The 6,000-nt window shown below is 42.7% G+C and overlaps 1 protein-coding gene across 1 annotated transcript in view; it reads left to right on the top strand.

The window, feature by feature from the left end:
* Positions 1 to 3,013: 3,013 nt before the first annotated feature.
* LOC130707177 (peroxisomal multifunctional enzyme type 2-like) overlaps positions 3,014 to 6,000 on the top strand; it is a 67,077-nt gene continuing 64,090 nt past the window's right edge. Inside the window, exon 1 of the mRNA XM_057540386.1 lies at positions 3,014 to 3,092. The gene's annotated coding sequence lies outside the window, so the exon portion shown is untranslated. The remainder of the gene's footprint in view (positions 3,093 to 6,000) is intronic.

The following is a 6,000-nucleotide window of genomic DNA, read 5'->3' as shown; positions in this document are numbered from 1 at the left end:
AGGGGAATATTCTACCTCCCTCAGTGGTGAGTGACACCAAATCAGCTGGAAAGGGCTCTCATTCCTAGAGCTAAGGAATAAGGAATCTGGAGCTCACTGATACTGTACATACAAAACAAAACAAATCTAAACTGCGATATAAAAGCAGCGTTTAAAATTAACCAAGGGAGGCAGAGCTTCCTGGATTTGGATTTGTGGGTGGCAAGTATCTGGGTGCACTGCCCCTATTTTACTGTCCAGAGTGAGGTAAATAGTCCCTGCTCTGAATTGGGATTTTTGGGGGGAGCCATTCTCTCCCTTTACATTCCCAGCATCTTCCTAAACCATCCTGAGTCCACGTCTTTTCTTTATTCTCATTTTATTAGAACCTCAAAGAGGATCAGAGGTCACCTGACAATTTGAACTCTGTTTGTAGGAAGGTGTTTCTCAATCAAGACAACACTTAAAAGGCAGCATGACCTGGGGAAAAGAATGTAGTCATCTGGGTATCAGGAGACCTGGAATTTTCTTTTCTGATAACTGTGCCACCTTACCAGGGAAGCTCCCTTCTCTACCTCTCATCCCTGCTCTCCCCCTCTGCCTCTGTGGGTCTGTTTCTTTGTAAACAGGTTTTATCTACGTGATCCCTCCTTCTCTAAAGTTCTGAGTATATAATTTTGAAAAGCTCCTCCCACCCAAGGAGTTTCTTCAGACCCCAAGGAAAAGTCTCTAGTTGGGAGGGGAGATGTTTTCCCCTACATTTATTGAGCACCTCGTATGTAACAGGTGCAAGTCACCATTCAAAGCGTCCTTTATGTGTGTCATTTAATCCTTAATGATGATGGTAACACACACTTATATAGCACTTCCTCTGTGCCAGACTCTGTTCTAATTAGTTTACATACATTCACCCATTTAAATCCTCATCATGAAGTGTATGAAGTTGGTATTATTATGATCTTCCTTTTGTAGGTGACCACTGAACCTTAAAGGAGAAACAAACATAGTGCCCTAGGGCCTAGGGCTGACCTCAATATTCATAAACCAGGACAGGACAATCATCTTCTCTTGACAGATGAGGAAGATGGGGTTCTAACAGGCTAAGGAAAACTGCCCACAGTCACAGAACAAGTAAGTAGCACACTTGGAAATCAAACTCACATCTAATTTGTTCCAGAGCCCACATTCTTTCCATTTTGCTGCTTTGCCTCCCAGAGACGTTTTTGCTTTGTCATAAACCGCAGAGCAGAGCATGGCACTTTTAATGAAGGAAGAGTTTGCCAAATGAAAAGCAGATTAATGAGATATTTGGGATGCTTTGCAGTAAATAAATCTCTTTCAGAATTCTCATCTTCTCCCACTCCCATCATTAAAGCCATAACAGTAACAATTACCTCAGCCTGGTTGAGGCCGTGTGGGAGTGTCTGTTGCCCTGGGAAGACACTGGGGACCCACAAAACTTTCCTTGAGCTGACTGAGCCATAGGTCAGAAATTGGATATATCAGAGGTTGGCTTTCCCTGTCAGAGCCTCGTCTTGCCCCTCTGTTTCTGGCTGTGTCTTGAAACGCGGTTGCTTGAGGAGAGAAATAGAGCTTAAAATTGAGTCAACATTAAGAATATTAGAAATGTCAACGTCAACCTGTTTTCCGAGACTTAGAGCACCATTTGAACACGATTGCCCGAGACTTGAGTAGAGTCTATCTTTTTGCTTTTTTATAATAGGTAATCTTAGCTATTCCCTGGGAATTAAAAAATATCCCTTTGAAACTGAGAGGCCAGAGCAGAAATGTAATTATTTCTATGTGATATACAACTGAATTTAAAGCCAAATGCTCACATTTCTATTCAAGAGGAATGTGTGTCCACTTACGCTGGTGTTGAGGGTCTGGGGGATGTGAAGACAAGCAAGTCCCAGGCTCTTTCTCTAAGAGCTAGGTATCTACTAAGGGAAATGGGGTGTAAACTGTAATAATCTGTGCTGCGAGGGGAAACATACCATGTACTGCCCATCTGCCACAGACCAGGCATTGTGTCAAGTACTTTATACAAGGACATGGCAAGATGGGTGTATTAGCCCCATTTCTAGGTGAGGAAAGCAAGACTCAGAATAAGTTGTCCTGGGCCAACAGCACTTTATGAATATGGCTGAGATTCAGACTCAGGTGGCTTTAATGACAGACCTGCACTCTTTGCCCTAGGATTTACTGTTAATTAGGCAGGATCCATTTAATGGTTTAACGTATTAGGTATCCTTCATGGGATTTAAAGATTCACGAAATTAGCTCACCAAGTTGCGTAACGTTTTGAGATGACAATTTTTGACCTGGGGTATTTTGAGGAGTCTTGGGCAAATCAAATAATTTTCAGCTTTTTCAAAGGAATGTACAAAACAGAAAACTTTACCCATTTCTTGTGCTTTTATGTTGGTGGAGTGAGGCTTATGGATGGTCTTTGGTTGAGGGATAGAAGAGGTCTGGATAACCCAGACAGCTACATTACTTGGTAAGAAATAGTGGTTTTGAAGTATGACTTGGCTACTTTAAAGTGGCTGTATCAGCCCCGTAGCAGTTAGCAGTTGGATGCGGCTACCAAAAAGCCAGTCTTAAGAGTAGTATCTCTGGTGGGGGAGGTAAGAACCCCACTCTACTTTGCCTTGGTCAGACCTTAGTTGGAATACTGCGTTAAGTTCTGGGGAATGTAGACTAAGATAAATATAAAGCAACTAGGACACATGCAGGAGAAAGTTTGGATCACAGTGGGGAAATGAAATCTGGACGTTTGGGGAAATAGGGCTGTGCAGCTGAAGAAAAGGCTTGAAGGGCTGAGATAACAGTCTTCAAACATTAGAAGGATTGTCTTATGGAAGAGGAATGTTGATTTTTTTTTCTCTGTGGCCCTAAAAGATGCAACCGGAAGCAACAGGCTCTGGGGAAGTGGATTTGTCCTTACAAGGAAGAATTTTTTGTTATATCTGCCTAAATATGTTTTATCTGCCTAAACATGTTGAGATTTTTTTTGTTGTTTTAGAAAGTGGTGGATTCCCAGTCCCTGAAGGTCCTAGGACATGTGCCAAGTAATTACTTGGTGGAGCCATGGCAGAGGAAATTCAAAGGTACCACGGATTGGATTTCACAAGCATCAAAGTCCTTCCCAACCCTGAGCATCTCAGTACCTGTGGACTGTCCTTCCGGGCTTTGCCTCCACCTTTGTCACTAGGGTTGGGGTATGTTTTGGGGAGATGGATAGATGGATGGGTGACGGGGAATAGGAAGAATGTACAATGGCAAAGCAGTTACTTGGTCCATTCAAATTTGGTCTGCCATTTAAAAATTTTGCCTTTCCTATGTACTCATTTGCTTGCCTTAAACTCTGGGCACCTGGAGGCCTTTGCTGTAACTGTGATCCTCAACATAGTACCCCATCTCATGCAATTGGGTTCTTATAAATGTTATTTGACAATGATTTTTATCAGGTATCAAGTATTGTCAGGCTCCAATAGTAAGCGAATCTAACTTTGCTGTATGTACAAACTGTAGGTTTGTAAAGCTTGTGGCTGCCTCCCCTCTCAGGGGAAAGACAGAACCTGAATTCTTTTCCAAAATTTCAGTGAGATGGAAATTTCGGGGCACCCAAGAGATGGAGAACCAGTCAACGGGCTTCACACTTAAAAGTAGCCTTAAAAATTACCTATATGCTAGTTGCACTACTCCCAGCTCCCTGTCAGGTAGCAATCTTCAACTGTTTTGCAAGATCTCTAGCTCTTTTTATCCAATTCAGGACTGAAAGTGATTGACAGAAGGTTTTTGCTCATAGTCTACAGCTGAACTCTTGTGTCAACAGTAAATATTCCAGCAGAAGGAGTGGGGGTTTGATCATTTTACTGCTTTCTGCAGGGCAGACTCTGTGAGCTCATGGCAACATCTAATCTTCAGTGACCCCAGTTGTCACACCCAGGAGTCGGTTTCTCTCTAATCCTTTTCAGAGCTATGAACAGCAGGGAAACATGATTTATAGACCAAGAGGCATTTTAATCATGGGATTTGTGAGCATTTCATATTCCCTTCCTCATGATGGATACACTGCCCATCCTTTGGAAGAGACACTAAGATGTCGGTCAGATCCTGTTAACCTCATTTACTTCCATGAATTCATGTCAAGTGTATTAGGTTCATGCAGGAGATTTTCAAAACCCTACCAAATGGGTTTAGAGGAAGATGGGGCTAACTTCAGATTACTTCTTTAGGCCAGAGGTTTTCCTAGGCACCAGTAATCATCTGATTCTGCTTTCTAAGGCTGCTTGCTTTACTTACAATTCATACGTAGAAGCTAAGTCCCTGATGGAAAGGTGTTCTTTACAGTTGTGGGTTTTACCTCAATCTCTGGGCTCCTTTAAAAATAAACTTCGAATATTCTTCTCAACCCTAGTTATTTGAACTCTCTGAGTCTCAGCTCAGTTTATTAACATTCTTAATTTGCAGTGGATCTGTATGTCTTATGTCCTTAATACATTGCTTCACACAGGGACACCAGCTCAGGAAGATTTCGTCTGTTGCAAATTTATGAGGAAGTTGAATATTTATTTTTGGTACTTTTTCACCACCTCCCCAACATCTACCTCCTGACCAGATACCATTTCTTCTTTTTCCTGTCTCTACATTTCCAATCCCATTCAAAAATGGCCCAATCCTCAGCCTGTTTTCCCCTAGTCCTTGCTAAAACAATGGCTGATGATGGTTTAAATTAAGGCACCACTTCTCATGAGGTTCCTTGTATTTTAATAAAAATCTTTGAAGGGTAAATATTCAAAGTACTGCTTCTCTATGGTTAAATTTTAGGCAGTGTAAAAAACAGTTTTAGATGGAGATGAAGGGAGTTGGGTGGATTACACAGGACATGGGATGAACAGGGCTGTCACTTTTGTTCAGTCACATGAACATGGTGACAGGCAAGCATAAATGCAGAGATGGCATTTCTATGCTGGTGTGGGGAAAAAGAAGAGAGGCCACTGGTCAGGACATTGTTTGGCCTAGGGAGGAAGAAGATCGAGTACTTTGGCAATTTATTTAAGCTTTTGTTTTTTTGCGGGATAGGGGAGCAAGTAGGGGAGCTCATACTTGAAGCCGAATCCGGCATCTGTACCCTAACACCGAATTAAATCTCAAGACAGAGTTTTGGGTGAAGTAGAAAAGAATAGCTTTATTGCTTTGCCAGGCAAAGGGGGCTACAGCAGGCAATTGCCCTCAAAACTCTGTGTCCCTGACCCGGAGAGGGTTGTGAGGAGTTTTATAGTAATCGGTCAAAGAGGAGGGCGTGATCAGCTCATGGACATTCCTCTGATTGGTTGGTGGTGAGGTAAGTGGGAGTCAGCATCATCAACCTTACGGTTCCAACTGGTTCTGGGGTTTGTGTGTTTGTGGGTAGCAGTTAACTTCTCCCCTCTGGTGGGGCTTTCAGTATCTGCAAAACAGCTCAAAGATATTGTTATGTGTATCCCTTGAGGGGGAACCAGGACCCTGCCCCAAGGCTGCAGTATTGTTTCTTTTGACTATTCCTCCCTTGTCTGCATCCCCTCCCTTCCCTAATCAGCAACTATTTGAACCTTCTCGTTGGAACTCAGGGAAGGTCATGGAGGCTGAATGAAGCCTATTTCCTGTAATCAAGAAATGGGGGACACCGATATAGGCTTTTGTGCCCAGGAGCCCCACAGGGTCCTGCTAGGGATCATACTCAGTGCAAGGAGATGTGGAAAATCCAGAGATAAGGAATCTTGGCCTCTACTTTACAAGGGATCAACTCTATGTTGTGGGGGAAATCAGACACATTCATGAAGAGTCTGCCCGAGTGGAGAATGGGAAAAGAGTTATCACAGAGGTACAACTAGCATGCTGGGAAAATGCTGGGTCCATTCTCACTGGGATATCTGGAAGGGCTTCCTGTAGAAAGTGGGATTTTAATTGAACTTTGAAAAATTATACTTTTGAAAGAAATGACTTGAGTAAGTGACTGTCCTCTGATGGAGG

This window comes from Balaenoptera acutorostrata, chromosome 2, assembly GCF_949987535.1.
Source record: "Balaenoptera acutorostrata chromosome 2, mBalAcu1.1, whole genome shotgun sequence".
Classification (NCBI taxonomy): domain Eukaryota; kingdom Metazoa; phylum Chordata; class Mammalia; order Artiodactyla; family Balaenopteridae; genus Balaenoptera; species Balaenoptera acutorostrata.
Note: the sequence above shows the minus strand (reverse complement) of the source record. Positions and strands in the feature narration are given on the sequence as shown.